The sequence below is a fragment of the Hyperolius riggenbachi genome, chromosome 1 (genome assembly GCF_040937935.1).
Source record: "Hyperolius riggenbachi isolate aHypRig1 chromosome 1, aHypRig1.pri, whole genome shotgun sequence".
NCBI classification, from domain to species: Eukaryota; Metazoa; Chordata; class Amphibia; order Anura; family Hyperoliidae; genus Hyperolius; species Hyperolius riggenbachi.
In genome coordinates, this window is record NC_090646.1 from 431669879 (window position 1) to 431686422 (window position 16544).

A 16544-nucleotide genomic window follows, 5' to 3' on the forward strand; every position below is an offset into this window, starting at 1 on the left:
TGGTAGCAAGAACACTAGGTCTTGCATCTATTTATTTATGACTCAGTTGGACTATTTTTATGTTACTATATTATTGCCAAAAGCAAATGAATGCTGTGGATTGGCCACAGTATTTCGTAATTCTAATGGAAATGAATCACACATATATTTTTTAACCTTTTCACTAAAGCAGTCCTATTTACATGTTTTTTGCCCTGCAATATGTGGGGAATGTTTAAGTCTTTTGTATTTATTAGTACAATACTTAGTATTGACTTCAAAATATAGTTAACATCCCCTAAGCCTTTTTTTTATTAAGATATATCAATTTCAGCATCACAGCTTCTTCTGATTCCATTTCTACAAATGTTTATTGAATCTTTATCTGGAAGCACTAATGATCAAGACATTTGTAATGCCAGGGATGTAATTATATTGCTGTTGTACATTATAGTGAGGAGGTGAGGTGCTGTAATTCCTATAAGTAATCTACTGCCGATGGTTTATTATAATTTTATTAATGGCACATATTGCTACATATTGCATGTTTTCTCATGCCCACAACTTGTTGTGTCATGTTTTTGCATGCTATTAATTCACCTAAAGAATGAGAATCAGGATCTGTTTATTCGCCAAGTGTGACAAACATCACACCCGGATTTTTTTATAATGTTTGTATGTTTGTAATTAATTTACCTCTAGTTGTAGTTCTTTCTATATCAGCTTGTAGCATATGAAATTGCTTTAAAAGGGTACCCAAGGCGGTTTTTAAAGTAAAAAAACAAAGGACACAGAGGCATGTTCCCATCTGCACAGTGGCCTCAATTCACTAAGCAGTTTAGACTAGTCTTCTGATGGGTTTTAGTCTACTGATGGTTTGGAGTAAATCCGTTGCATCAAGAGGGAATTCACCAATAGTCACCAAATGTTTTAGACCTGGTTTAAAACATTCAATATTTAGTTCGATAATGCAGGGGAAATGATCACAAGATGAAGTTCACAAACGAGTAGCTATGACTGACATTCTTCTCCTCTGATGAGCTCTCCTCTGGATACAATTAAACTCCTGCAAAATTAATTCAAAAGGTTCCATCCTTCATGAAAAAAATACCTCACAGAATTACTTTACCAACAGAAATCAACTGGTCTAATCTCTGTCAGAAAAAGTGAGCGTGGTTACTCCTTGTTTGCTTTTGTGAATTGCATCTTTTGATCATTTCCCCTACTTTACCACCCTAATTACCGAATGTTTTAGACCCGGTCTAAAAACAGGTCTAAAACATTACACCAAACCATCAGTAAACGAAAAACCATCAGTAGACTAGTCTAAACTGCTTGTGGATTGAGGCCATAGTCACATAGAGCAGTGTTCCTCAACATGTTATTGGTATGAGCCCCTTTGAAAGCCTGTGCTCACCAAGTACCCCCTGACATGGTAAAGATTATCTCAAGTACCCCTTGACACAGATATATCTAGTAAGAGCACATGGTGATTGTTTCGAAACCACAGGTATTAACTTTTGCTTTTTAAAAGCTAAAATGCCACTTTGGTGTTGTTGTTTATATATAGGATTTATCGTTTTCTAAAACTATAAATGTATTATACTTAATTAAATAAATCCTGAATACCCCCTGGAGACATCAGAAGTACTCCCTGGGGTAAGCGTACCACACATTGAGAACCTAGGACATAGAGTACCAAATCTCAGCCAATGTTTGGAAATAAGGCAGCTGATTAGCAATTTATTGACAATCCCTATTGACCACATTCTTGCACCTTGAGCCTCGTACACATGCTAGATAATGTCCGATTCTACCGAGAATCTAGATAAACTAGCATGTGTATAGCTGTCCCCGATGCTCACTGACAGCGATCAGCCCAGCAGATCATTATTCACCCCAATCACCCAGCCCGTTGCATGACCTCACTCAAGTGACATTTTGTAGACCCTTCTCCCCACCCCGCATAGCAACAGAACACTTTGCGTGTTGGAAGGCTGACAATCCTTCTGTACAGTGTAGGCCCTGCAATGTCGCCTAAGAGATCGGGTCCTGAACACTTCCAGGCCACATGCCTAATATGTGTTTACAATGCTATTGACTATAGGCTGCAATCTTCTATATAGGTAGAAAGGAAGTAATTTCCTTTGTACCTTTCACCTTAAAGTTTGAACAACAGGATGATGCCTTCCAAGAAGTAACAGTAGACCCCACCTTGAGAGTCTGAAACCAACTTCCTTACCTCAGTAGCACAATTAATATATTAAATAAATGTTTAGTGGACAAGACTGAGTTATTGGGAAGCATGTGTTTTTAAGGTGTGATAAAGCCTTCCTGAAATTATATTTTTGATTCATAGAAACCGCAGCAAGGGGATAATTCATTTTTCTACAGATCTAAGCTATGCCTTGCCTAATACAATATCCTGATCAATATCTGCTATTAGATAAAGAAAAGATAGTCATACACTACACAATATTTTTAGATGATAGATTTAATATAGACATTTAGTCTACTGAAAATCTATTAAAACTATGGCATTCACAATTGATGTATGATCAAAAATGTTCTCTATCTATGCCAGCAGGAGTCCATAGAAACTGTGGGTGTAATTTTGGGGGGGATGGATGTTGACATGCATGGTGTAAGGCTTGGTGGTGTATTCTCCACAGTCAGCATGCAACGCATGAGCTGGCGTGGAGGAGGTACACACACTAGCACCAGGAAACAGGCTATCCCTAGTATAGTGGAGAGGAGGACTGACTCCAATAGGAGATTGTGGCGCACAGAGCCGGTGCAGATCTGACAGCCACAAACAATGCTTTCGTTATAACGTCTCAGCGCAAAGTAGCGCTGAGCGCACAAACCAGAACTGAGGAGATCAGGACAGGTAGACAGAATGAACGCTTGCTAGCTAGCGGCTACTTAGCGACAGCAAGCGTCCAAAACCAGACAGACTGGAATGAGGCAGCCAATGCGATGCGGCGATGGCGTGCCTCACAAAGACAGGACAGGATAGTCAGAAAATAGCAGGATTAAGATAGATGAACGTAACACAGATAAATATACAATAAGTATGTTTTCCTAGCGTATTACAATTACAGCTATCAATGAAACTATTTGTAACGTCTGACTAACATATGTATATATCGGCAATGAACCGATATATGACATAAGCAGGAACGCTGACTAGGAATGGAGTAATACAGGGAACAGGACTCAGAAGGATTCGCTATCTCTTCGCAGAGATGAACGCAATCCACAAACGGTAACAGAACAGGATTCAGAAGGATTCGTTATCTCTTCGCAGAGATGAACGCAATCCACAAACAGTAACAGAACAGGATTCAGAAGGATTCGTTATCTCTTCGCAGAGATGAACGCAATCCACAAACAGAACCAGGAGCAGGGTAACTACCTCAGCACGGGTGGTCACGGTACGCGCAACCTACCAAAACGTGCTGGAAAGCTGACTAACTGCACACAGGATATAAACAGTTTGTGTACGTATACATCAGCGACACTAATGTATCAACATAACACAAATACAAGGAAAATAATAAACGTGCTGGTATGCATATATATTGGCAATGAACCAATATATGATGCAAAGACCAGCAAGGTATCTTTATAACAAGAAACACGATCGGGGGCTAAAGCGACAGCAAGACTGGCTTACACTGAAGCTATGAAAACCCAAGGAAACCCTGCAGGAAGCAGATCTTTATACTGAGGTCATCCAATGGGAGCAGACATGCAGATTCCCACACAGGTGAATGATAATCAGTCACAAGCTGACAGCAGGGAAAGACAGACAAAGCTATGCAGCTTGCATGGAAATAGATCAGAACTGCCTGAGCTGCAGCACTACTACTTCCAGTAATAGCTGCTGCAGCAGCGATCATTACACATGGGTACCATTCTGCTACAAATGGACAGAGAAACCAGTAGTGAGACAAAAACTATATTAAAAGTAATTTGGGGACTTTTATCAAAAGTGTCTGAGACTAAATATTGGTAGGTTTTTAGAAATCCAAGCAGAACTGTCTCAGACATCTTAAGAAATCACCAAATAGTGCAGTTTCCTTCTTAAACTGTTCTTAAATAGGAGGCTCTAGGAAGGTTTCTCAGACAGTGCAGTGTGGGAGGGAAGTTGCTGTTGCTGAGGTAACCCATACATCTGCTGTATTGCATCAATGCCCAGCACTGGAAGGGTTAGAGCACAGAACTGCTTCACAGGATTCAGCAGGGAGGAGAAGCACTTCACAAATCAGTGATTGTAGTCTACAATTATTAAGCACTTCTTAATCTGTGGCAGTTTAGGGGTGGATTTGCACTTTTCTTAACTGTAGTGCAGTTCTAGAAATTCACACTAAACTGCCACTATTAACTATGAATTAAGAAGTTTCTTATTATCATGCAGAACAGTGCTGGTTAGAACTTTTTAAGAAGAACAAACTGTCAGTAATGCTTTTATAAATCTGGCCCATTGAATCTGCATGGCAGAGAGAGATCATTCAGAGGATTGTATCCACTACATTAGACATAATTCCCAACATATGTATGAAAAATATCAACATTTTATTATCCTACTACAAGATATTTACATCACCTGAGACTTCACCATAGCCTTTGTTACATAAATATTACTACCTGGTGCCTAATGCAAGCCAGGGGAACCAGCGTTCCTGCACAACATGTTTTTACACAGTATTTTATATATTTCATATTGTTGTACCTGGAACTCATTCCTGGTCCATTGATCCCTTGCTCTCTTCCTTATCTAACTACTGACTCTAAAGCTAGCTTCAATTAATCAATTCGTCCAACTTCCATCTATTGTCAGGGTGTTTAATTGAATAACTCTCTTATTACCCTCTTGTTCCCCATTTTTACTATTAGGCCACTTTCACACGACTTCTTTGCGTTGCTCTCCCTTGCCGCTCCTTCATCACTTCCCTGCTACAGAGCCATTAATCCTAATGAAAAACCAACATACCTCTCAGGCACTAGTCCCCCACATAGACATCCATGTCTATAATTACTAGGTAATGCCCAGTGGTGTTGATCCAGGGATTTTATCTGATTGCCATCTGGAGTTGGGAAGGTATTTTTTCCCTTTTGGGGCTAATTGGACCGTGCCTTGTAAGGGTTTTTCACCTTCCTCTGGGTCAACAGGGATATGTGAGGGTAAAGGCTGGTGTTGTACTTTGTTTTCTGGTTGAACTCGATGGACGTATGTCTTTTTTCAACCCAAATAACTATGTCATAACTAGGGATGGGACGAATCCACAATTTCTTCGAATCCGAATCCGGATCCGAATCTAAAAAGGTTCTCGAATATCTCGAACCTTTCGAATCCCGAATCTAACGAATCCTGCACATAAGAATTGTGCGATCCATGGAATAGTTGCCCGCACTATAGGTAGCTAGGTAAAGGTGTCTTCAGTATAGCTAGCAAGGTATAGGGGCCTTCACTATAGGTTGCAAGGTATAGTGGCCTTCAGTATAGGCAGCCGGGTATAGTGGCCTTCAGTATAGGCAGCAGGGTATAGTGGCCTTCACTATAGGTTGCAAGGTATAGTGGCCTTCAGTATAGGCAGCAGGGTATAGGGGCCTTCAGTATAGGCAGCAGGGTATAGGGGCCTTCAGTATAGGCAGCAGGGTATAGGGGCCTTCAGTATAGGTAGCAGAGTATAGGGGGCTTCAGTATAGGCAGCAGGGTATAGGGGCCTTCAGTATAGGCAGCAGGGTATAGGGGCCTTTAGTATAGGTAGCAGAGTATAGGGGGCTTCAGTATAGGCAGCAGGGTATAGGTGCCTTCAGTATAGGCAGCAGGGTATAGGGGCCTTTAGTATAGGTAGCAAAGTATAGGGGCCTTCAGTATAGGTAGCAGGGTATAGGGGCCTTCAGTATAGGTAGCAGGGTATAGGGGCCTTCAGTATAGGTAGCAGGCTATGGGGGTGCTTCAGTATAGGTAACAGGCTATGGGGGGCTTCAGTATAGGTAGCAGGCTATGGGGGTGCTTCAGTATAGGTAACAGGCTATGGGGGGCTTCAGTATAGGTAGAAGGCTATGGGGGGGCTTCAGTATAGGTAGCAGGCTATGGGGGGCTTCAGTATAGGTAGCAGGCTATGGGGGGGGGGCTTCAGTATAGGTAGCAGGCTATGGGGGGCTTCAGTATAGGTAGCAGGCTATGGGGGGCTTCAGTATGGGGGGCTTCAGCATAGTTAGCAGGCTATGGGGGGCTTTAGTATAGGTAGCAGGCTATGGGGGGCTTCAGTATGGGGGGCTTCAGTATAGTTAGCAGTCAATGGGGGCTTTAGTATAGGTAACAGGCTATAGGGGCTTCAGTATAGGTAGCAGGCTATGGGGGGCTTCAGTATAGGTAGCAGGCTATGGGGGGCTTCAGCATAGTTAGCAGGCTATGGGGGGCTTTAGTATAGGTAGCAGGCTATGGGGGGCTTCAGTATAGATAGCAGGCTATGGGGGGCTTCAGTATAGGTAGCAGGCTATGGGGGGCTTTAGTATAGGTAGCAGGCTATGGGGGGCTTTAGTATAGGTAGCAGGCTATGGGGGGCTTTAGTATAGGTAGCAGGCTATGGGGGGCTTCAGTATGGGGGGCTTCAGCATAGTTAGCAGGCTATGGGGGCTTTAGTATAGGTAGCACGCTATGGGGAGCTTTAGTATAGGTAGCAGGCTATGGGGGGCTTCAGTATGGGGGGCTTCAGTATAGGTAGCAGGCTATGGGGGCTTTAGTATAGGTAGCAGGTTATGGGGGGCTTCAGTATAGATAGCAGGCTATGGGGGGCTTCAGTATAGATAGCAGGCTATGGGGGGCTTCAGTATGGGGGGCTTCAGTATAGATAGCAGGCTATGGGGGGCTTCAGTATAGGTAGCAGGCTATGGGGGGCTTTAGTATAGGTAGCAGGCTATGGGGGGCTTTAGTATAGGTAGCAGGCTATGGGGGGCTTTAGTATAGGTAGCAGGCTATGGGGGGCTTCAGTATGGGGGGCTTCAGCATAGTTAGCAGGCTATGGGGGCTTTAGTATAGGTAGCACGCTATGGGGAGCTTTAGTATAGGTAGCAGGCTATGGGGGGCTTCAGTATGGGGGGCTTCAGTATAGGTAGCAGGCTATGGGGGCTTTAGTATAGGTAGCAGGTTATGGGGGGCTTCAGTATAGATAGCAGGCTATGGGGGGCTTCAGTATAGATAGCAGGCTATGGGGGGCTTCTGTATAGGTAGCAGGCTATGGGGGCTTTAGTATAGGTAGGTTATGGGGGGCTTCAGTATAGATAGCAGGCTATGGGGGGCTTCAGTATAGATAGCAGGCTATGGGGGGCTTTAGTATAGGTAGCAGGTTATGGGGGGCTTCAGTATAGATAGCAGGCTATGGGGGGCTTCAGTATAGATAGCAGGCTATGGGGGGCTTCAGTATGGGGGGCTTCAGTATAGGTAGCAGGCTATGGGGGCTTTAGTATAGGTAGCAGGTTATGGGGGGCTTCAGTATAGATAGCAGGCTATGGGTGGCTTCAGTATAGATAGCAGGCTATGGGGGGCTTCGTATGGGGGCTTCAGTATAGATAGCAGGCTATGGGGGCTTCTTATGGGTGGAACATATCCTCCTCCCTCCCCCCGCAGCCTCCTCCACTTGTCCCCCTGCATACATAAGGAGAAGCAGCCTCTCACCTCCAGCATCAGCGTGGAGCCTGGAGCAGCAGACTTCTCCCTTCACTTCCTGGTTCCCCCTAGTGGCCACCTGACCGGCTCTTACTGATGACGCGTAGTAAGAGCCGGTCACTAGGGGGAATGAGAAAGTCTGTAGGAGGTCTGCCGCTCCGGGCTCCACGCTGGAGGTGAGAGGCTGCTTCCTCTTATTTATGCGGCGGGCGAGCGGAGGCGGCTGCGGGGAGCGGGAGGAGGACAATTGCGAGCGGGGGAAGCGGCGGATGCGCGGTGATGCAGCGTCGGGATTCGGCGGATTCGGCGAACGGAAAATGGCGTCGGGATTCGAGTCCACGAATCTCGAATATTTCCTAATATTCGAGGGATTCGTGGATTCGCCGGATTTGTCGTCCCATCCCTAGTAATAACTATGTAATGACATCTGAACAGATCACTCAACATCAGAAATATAATCAAAGTATCACATTTTATTAAAGCAAAAGACTAAAATGTTTTTTTCACAAAACCTCACTTATGCCCACAATCAACCCTATAAGTAACCCTCATAAAAACATAACCTCACCCCACATCATGGCGTAGAATCCCCACAGAGCAACTGTCACCTACAGCTATAACTGCCTACAAAATGTCCACAATAAATTGGGCGTCCCCAGTCAAGTGAAAAGAGGCTTGAGATTTATTCAATCCTTCAACAGCAGATTAATCTTAATGAGACTGGCCATAATAACCGGGGTGGCACAGGGGCTGCAGCACATTGGCGAGCGGTACTGCTCGGGGCACGATTGCATGACAACCAATGACAAAGCAACAATCTTTATGTATTGTAGCAGTGCGGCGCTCATGTGCAAAACTGCAACATTGCGTGACACACTTCCTGACAGCGCAATCTGCCACAGGGACCAATCTACATGCAATGTGTGCAATGCAGCAGGCTCTTTTGCTGCCTGCAAATTGCACCACTCCATGCGATAAAGCGGCCTTATTGTACTTCATTCAGTGGAATGATGAAGAGTCCACAAAGCAAAAAAATGACTACTCCCACAGTAAAGCAGCCAGGCTAGTGCACATCTGTCAGCTGTCTTTACTTTCAAATACAAGTGTTGTACGAGAGCACCATCCACATGCCATCCCACATTTAGCAATAGCATGGGAAGGCTCCATCCTTTCTACCTTTAACTTCACAAATTGTTTCCATAATACTCTAGCTTTATACTGTGTTCTATAAATAACAGTGTAGTATTTTTGATTGTGCTTTTAGTTGTAATCACAAGAAATGTAAATTCTGTGTGACTATTTATGTTCAACACAGCAGTCATCATGCCGTCTGTGAAAAATGAAAACAAATGAGCATTTTAATACAAAATGTGTGACTAAAACTAAGGCTTTGTAAAGTTCCATTTCAGAAAATATTGTTACTTTAGTTTTAAATGTGTAAAAAAAAAGAGTTTAACTACTTTCTGCATGCCATGCAGTATATTCACGACCCTGCAAAAATGACAGGATGCACCAGGGCCGGGAATACAAGTCTGCAGCAACATGCAGCCGTCACTCGCTCCCGTTCGCCCATGCACCGATTCAATGAATACCAGCGTTTTGCGAGATGCCGGCATTCATTGTATCTTCCTGTTGTTACACAGCCACGCATTACTTCCGATTCACGTGCTTATGTACGTGAATCGGAAATAACGACTGAGGACATCTTGTGGCCAAATAGTATTTTGCACCAAAATTGCTTTTTATTTAATAAAAATCCCTACACAGACTGTTATAATTAATCCCATAGTACCCAAACGGTTTTTTTAATTTATAAAGGGGGGGGGGGGGGGAATGTACATAAAAAAAATATATAAGTAGTTACCTTAGGGACTGAACTTTTTAAAAATGTATGTCAAGGCGGTATATTACTATTAATTTTTAATTTATGGGCTTGTAATTGGTGATGGATGCAAAACTGAAAAAATGCACCTTTATTTCCAAATAAAATATTGGCGCCATACATTGTACTAGGCAAATTTTATAAACGTTGCAATAACTGGGAGAAATGGGCAAATAAAATGTGTGGCTTTTATCCACAGTAGAATGCTTTATTTTAACACTATAATGGCCAATAACTAAAAAATAATGCATTTTTTCATTATTTTTTCTTATTATTCATGTTAAAATGCATTTAGGATAAAATAATTCTTAGCATACTGTACCTCCCAAAGAAAGCCTAATTTGTGGCGAGAAAAACAAGATATAGATCATTATGCTGTGGTTAGTAGTGATTAAGTTATTGGCGAAAGAAAGGGAGGAGCGCTGACAGGTGAAAATTGCTCTGGTCCACAAGGGGAAAAAAACCTCAGTTGTCAAGTTGTTAAACCTTTTTTGGGATCTTACTTTCATCATTACCACCAATGTAGAAATTTTCCCTAGTTTCCTTTTCCAATGCCATGAATTTCTATAACATTAATATGAGCTCTGGCGGTACCCAGGACAATAGATAAGGGGCAGTAAAGAAATGTGATGGGGGTTAACGTGCAACACTTGCCCTTACTACAAAAATGTTGTATTTAATTCCATCTCTGCTGGAGAGGTTTACTTTTCTTGTGACAGTAGGAAGTTTTCTTTTCCCCACAGATGGGAGTAACAAACATTAGAAATACAAAGCAGGTTCTAACCCAGGGGTCCCCAAATTTTATCGGTCAAGGGCCCGGTTAACATAGTTCAGACTGCTGGGGGGCCGAAGTATACATAAAATGCTGTAGAAAACATTACATTGAACCTAGGCAGGGTAAACTAACACCTGTTAACATGTGCAGTGCAGCTCTTATGTCTCCCATTTAACCAAAGCAGATAGTATGCCGCCAACACAGCATGTGCAGACAGTATGACCCCCAACACAGCATTTGCAGATATTTTCCCCCAACACAGCATGTGCAGATAGTATGACCCCCCCCCCCCCAACACAGCATGTTCAGAAAGTATGACCCCCCCAACACAGCATGTTCAGATAGTATGACCCCCAACACAGCATTTGCAGATATTATGCCCCCAACACAGCATGTGAAGAAAGTATGCCCCAATACAGCATGTGCATATATTATACCCCCTAACACAGCAAGTACAGATAGTATGCCCCCAACACAGCATGTGCAAATAGTATGACCCCCAACACAGCATGTGCAGATATTATGTCCCCCCCCCCCCAACACAGCATGTGCAGATACAGACACAAAGTTATCCCCTCCACCTGTTAACCACTTTTCTCAGCAGCCTGAAAAACAGTCCCCACACAAAAAGCAATCAGTGTCTAAAATACATATTTTAAAAGCCAACCCAAATGACTCCCTTTCCTCAATAATTGCATGAACTGTATATTATACACACACACACACACACACACACACACACACACACACACACACACACACACACACACACACACACACACACACACACACACACACACACACACACACACACACACACACACACACACAGGAGAACTCCCAGCATCAGCCGTTCATTCATGGGGCACCTGAAAAACCTCTTTGTGCCAGACATTGAAGCATACTCAGGTGACAACCTGCCATCCAATTGGACAGCAATGTTACCTGATGCAGATTTGGATTGGAAGCCAGCGAAAGACTGCTCACTTACTTCCCTTTGGATAGGTGGAACCAGCACTGCTATTCTGTATATGGGACATCAATATTTAGAGATGCAGTGGACCGTATCTATAAGTAATACGATCTGTGAGTGGTGGTGGTGGTGGTGGTGGGGGGGCGGTAAAAAAAAGAAAAGCCTCAGAGGGCCGCATTCGGCCCGCGGGCCTTAGTTTGAGGACCACTGTTCTAACCCATTTCTACTTAGTCCAAAATTATTTTTTTATTTTACTGAAGGTGTGTTTTTTGGTTACCAAATTCATGGTGTATCACAGCCTGTCACCTTGTAAGTCAGGTTTCATTGTGGTGTATTTTTGTTAAAAGTTACAGAGACTAATGACTCCAGCACTCTAGCAACAGTAGAAACGGATTCTCCTGAGGTTCAGAGTCTTTGGCTACAGGTTTTCCTTAGAGCACCCTGCAAGGGATGATGGGCCGCCACCCCTAGTGGTCCAACAGACTACTTTGCTGCCTAGATTGTGCCCCCAAGATCATCCCACCATTGACAAGCAGAACAGACCCTAAGGAGAAGTGTTGAACTGGGAACAGGTCAATATTCTGGTGGTAATGGAGTCACAGGTAGTCAAGGTCAGGATAGTCTTCAGGCAACATAACCAAAGACCAGCTAAAGGTCTTGGACAGGCTGTAGTAATTCCTAGTTGGAAACAAGGCAAAGGTCTGGAGAAACAAGGGATAGTTGGAGATTAAATGAGGTCAGGAACAAGCCGAGGTCACAATGTAAAGTCAAACAAATTTCCGGCTCCAGAACTAGACAAGCAAGGACCGACACAGAGCTGCAGAGATTTCTGCAGTTTGAGCCCACCTTAAATCGATATGGGGTCCTTATATTTACCTGTCCATCTGTTTGGATAGGGACCCCTATATTGTGCTGCTCTGCCCCACGGTCACGGTCATTGATGAGTGGTGCATTGTCTGTCCACTCCACACTACCTGTAATTTTGCTCTCCTGCTCTTGGATTATTATCAACCCATAAATGAAAAGGAATTTAATTGGGTGTCCCTGACCTGAGTTGCAGCACAATATTGTGTTGTTACCTATCTCCTATCTCAGGCTCATTGAAACCCTCTTTTAATTTCAGCGAATTAATACTTTTCTAGTAGTCGTAAAATGTTTGGGAGGTGGTCATACTTGAGAACCGTTCAGGCATATATTTCTTTTCCAAACACTTAACATGTTTCAGATTTTTTTAAACCAAAAAATGTACTGTTTTTTGCACACTACAGGTACAGTCAATACAACGAGCATGACTTAAGCATGGTTAACAAAATAAGGGTTATGGAATATCTTATAGTCAAGACACAAATCTTACATAGTTGTTAAAACAAATAGTAATGCCTAACATGCAGTCCTAGAATTCAAGACAGCAGTTATATAAACAACGAAATTGTGAATCAGCATTGTATACATGACAAAGAAGCATTGCATACCTGGTTAGAAGGGACAATGAACAATTTTAGTAAATATACCATATAATGGTTCAATATATTGAGAAAGACTGTATTGTCATGGGTGATATACTGTATTTATCTTTGCCATGATTGATATCCTTGATATCCCATGTCTTGTGAATCTTTTGGAGGATGTTTGTTTGTACAGGTAGTCCCTGGTTAACGAATGAGATTGGGACTGTAGGTTTGTTCTTAACCTGAATGTATTCTTAAGTCGGAACACTGTGCCATCTCTGTCCCCTGTACCTTCTCTGTGTCGTCCCCCCCCTCCCCCCCTGTGCCTCCAGTGTCCCCCTCTGTGACACCTCTGCCCTCTGTACCTGCTTATACTAGTTTAAAAGCAATTTTTTCTTATATTTTTTTTTAAATCGATTTTCTCAAAAACTACAAGTCCAATTTGAAATTTTTGTTTTACTTGTTCCCATGGAAACAGAATCCATACCGTTCATATTGACGGGTCGTTCGTAAGTCGGGCGTCCCTAAGTCGGGGACTACCTGTATATATATATCAATTTTTTTATAGGGTAACAATCTGTCTATTCTCCTTTTCCAATTAGGAGGGGTCGTAGAGTCCAAAAAACACTCCAGGGCTATTGCTTGTCTATGCTTTCATACAATTTTGAAGGGAGTCATCTGTAAATATATATTGGGTTTAACTTAATAAGTCAGCCCATTTTATCATGTAGAAATGTTGTGACCTGTAGCTAGAATGGAGCTATTGGGGACACTCCCACAAAAGATGATAGAGTATGGGTTCTGGGACATTGCATTTGGCACAGTCAGGGGAGTTTACATTTTTAACTTCCAGGTCCTGCTTGGGGTCATATCTTATGTAAAAAGATATATTTTTATGTTGGGTGATAACAGACACAAGAAGGACATTTCATGACCACATGTAGAGTCTCATCCCATTCATCGTCATCTGATACAAGATTAAAGCTATCCCATTTTTGCCTGGAGCGATTAGTATTATTATCATTAATTGTATTTATAAAGCGCCAACATATTACGCAGCGCTGGACAATAAATAGGGATACATACATTACAACAAGGGGTGACAGACAGAGAGGTAGCAAACGGTTATACAACATACCACAAGGTTATACATCATGCAATCAGGGTATAAAATGCATTTTACAGAGACCCGGCAAAACAAGTCCGAGTTAGTCCATGAGAAGGGTGTCATTGCTGGGGTAGTAAAATTAAGAAGGACACACTAAGGGAGGGGGGAGGCCCTGCCAAAGGCTTACAATCTAAAGGGTGGGGGAGGGACACATAAGGTAGAGTTGTGGAAAAGGTGGTTGACTGAGAGAGTTAGTGTGGTAGATGTGGGATAGGCCATTTTAAAGAAATGTGTTTTGAGGGCTTGCTTGAAGGTGTTGAAGGAAGGAGCGAGTCTGAGGGAGAGTGGAAGGGAGTTCCATAGACTGGGGGCAGCTCTTGAGAAATTTTGTACGCGTGCATGGGAATGAGAAATGCGTGGGGAGGTCAGGCGGAGATCATTGGAGGACCGGAGGGGGCAGGCAGGTATATAGCTGTTGACGAGCTCAGAAATGTAGGTTGGGCAGGTTTTGTGCACAGATTTGTAGGTAAGGCACAGAACCTTAAAACTGTGGATTAAATCTATGTATGTATAAAACATAGATTTAATCCACAATGAAGAGGGATGGATTCCGGCACTCGATACAAAAGGCACTTTATTCCAACATGGTAAAGGTTACAACAGATTAAAAAATTGCCAGTGTTGACAGCTGTTTCAGGTTTTTCCACGCTTCCTTCGGTCAGGCATGCCTACCCCTTCCTATCCACACCCGCCTATATACCTGGGGGAGGGGGGACACACTCCAAGGGTAGTGCAAGAGTACATTAACCCCCTAAGGTAAAGGTATAACATACAAATACATATAGATAAAAACTATACATCATATCTCTTACAAAATACTGAAATTTTGTTTCTATTGTTAAAGGCCAAATTGCCCAAGGTATTTGTTAAAGAAATCAGGGATGCCTCTTTAAGTAGCAATAAATCATCTTTTGATCCTTCTCTCTGTACCCCAGTAATTTTGAGAAGACCCGCTACCTGTAACCAATGAGCTACCCCTCCATGACATTCGGTAACATGCTTGATCATCCGCCGTGCACCCACACCATTCGTTATACTGTAGATCGGTTATGTTGTAAAAATCTATGGCTGAGTTGTTTCCCCAGGTAGAATCTCCCACAGGGGCACCAGATGCTATACACCACGTACCTAGACCCACAATTGATGAACTGTCTAATGCTCCAGCTGATTCCCCCAATTTGAACGGCGTTCCCCTTTTTAATTGATGCATTACATGCAGAACAATGACCACAGGGGACGTTACCTTCCCATCTCTTATCGGATTACCAAATATAGATTTAACCAATACTCTTACTCTACTTGGTTCTGCTCCACTTAAGGGGCTCATACACTCAGCCGACTTTTTAGCCGATCGTTGGAAATCGATCGATTGCAAATCGGTTGACCGATCGACCAATTGGCGGCCGATTTTGATTGATTTCAATCGATCTGTCAGGGTGGAAAATCCAGGTCGATCTGTTGAGATTGCTTATCATTTTGCATTGTCCCTAATGGAAATCTGATGGCAAAAAAATGCCATCAGATCGATTTTCAATGGATTTCAAACTAAAATCTATTGGAATTCTATTCCTAGTGAAAAATGTTCCTAAACACATCAGATATATAAGAATTCTATCTGATGATCTATCTGCTGCTAATCTGACGAGTGTATTACCTTTAAAGTTCTAATAACCTTCTATTTCCCCTTATCAGACAAGCGTACAATCCGTCATAGTCAAATGTTGGGCCTCATTGCCTAATCTGCTAACCCAGGCATGGGCAAACTCGGCCCTCCAGCTGTTACGGAACTACAAGTCCCACAATGCACTTGCCTTTATGAGTCATGACTGTGGCTGTCAGACTCCTGCAATGCATTGTGGGACTTGTAGTTCCTTAACAGCTGGAGGGCCAAGTTTGCCCATGCCTGCGCTAACCCCTTCGGCTCCTTACATAGGCCTTGATTCACAAAGCCGTGCAAACTGTTTAGCACAGGTGTGCTAAACAGTTAGCACGTGAAGTGCCGTTCGCGGACTTTTGCGCGCGCAAAGTGCCACGATTCGCGAGATCGCGGACTTTTTGCGTGCGCAAAAGTCTGCGAACGGCACTTCATGTGCTAACTGTTTAGCACAACCGTGCTAAACAGTTTGCACGGCTTTGTGAATCAAGCCCATAGTGTCTCTGCCCCTCTAGTTTCTGTACTTAAAGAAAACCTGAACTGAAAATTAAAAGTCGAAATTAACATACACAATTCATGCTTACCTCCCGTGTAGTCTACTCCTCAATCTCTTTTTCCTCTCCTCCGTCATGTTTGTCCACTATGATCAATTGAATTCTCTGTCCTCCATTTTGAAAATGGCCATTACCCCATAACAGCTTTCTGGTCAGCACACTGTTAAACTGTAACATCGCCCACTTGAGCCATAGGGAAATATGGACATTGCCTGGCACATCTGTTGTCCTTTCAGCAATAACTGGCAGCAACTGATATATAACTGACAACAACTGATATATTTCAGTTCTGACAAAATGTTGTCAGAACTAGAAGGGATTGTTAGAAGAAAATGATGAGCTTCTGAAAGGAACTGATGGCAAGGTAACTATGTATGTTCATTTGAAGTTGCCTCAGGTGTTTATTTTAAATGATTTTACTCAGTTCAGG

The 16544-nt window shown here is 42.9% G+C and overlaps 1 protein-coding gene across 8 annotated transcripts in view; it reads left to right on the forward strand.

The window, feature by feature from the left end:
• The window catches only part of AOPEP (aminopeptidase O (putative)), a 539579-nt gene that overhangs the window by 188249 nt on the left and 334786 nt on the right, over positions 1-16544 (forward strand). The gene's annotated exons all lie outside the window — the stretch shown is intronic.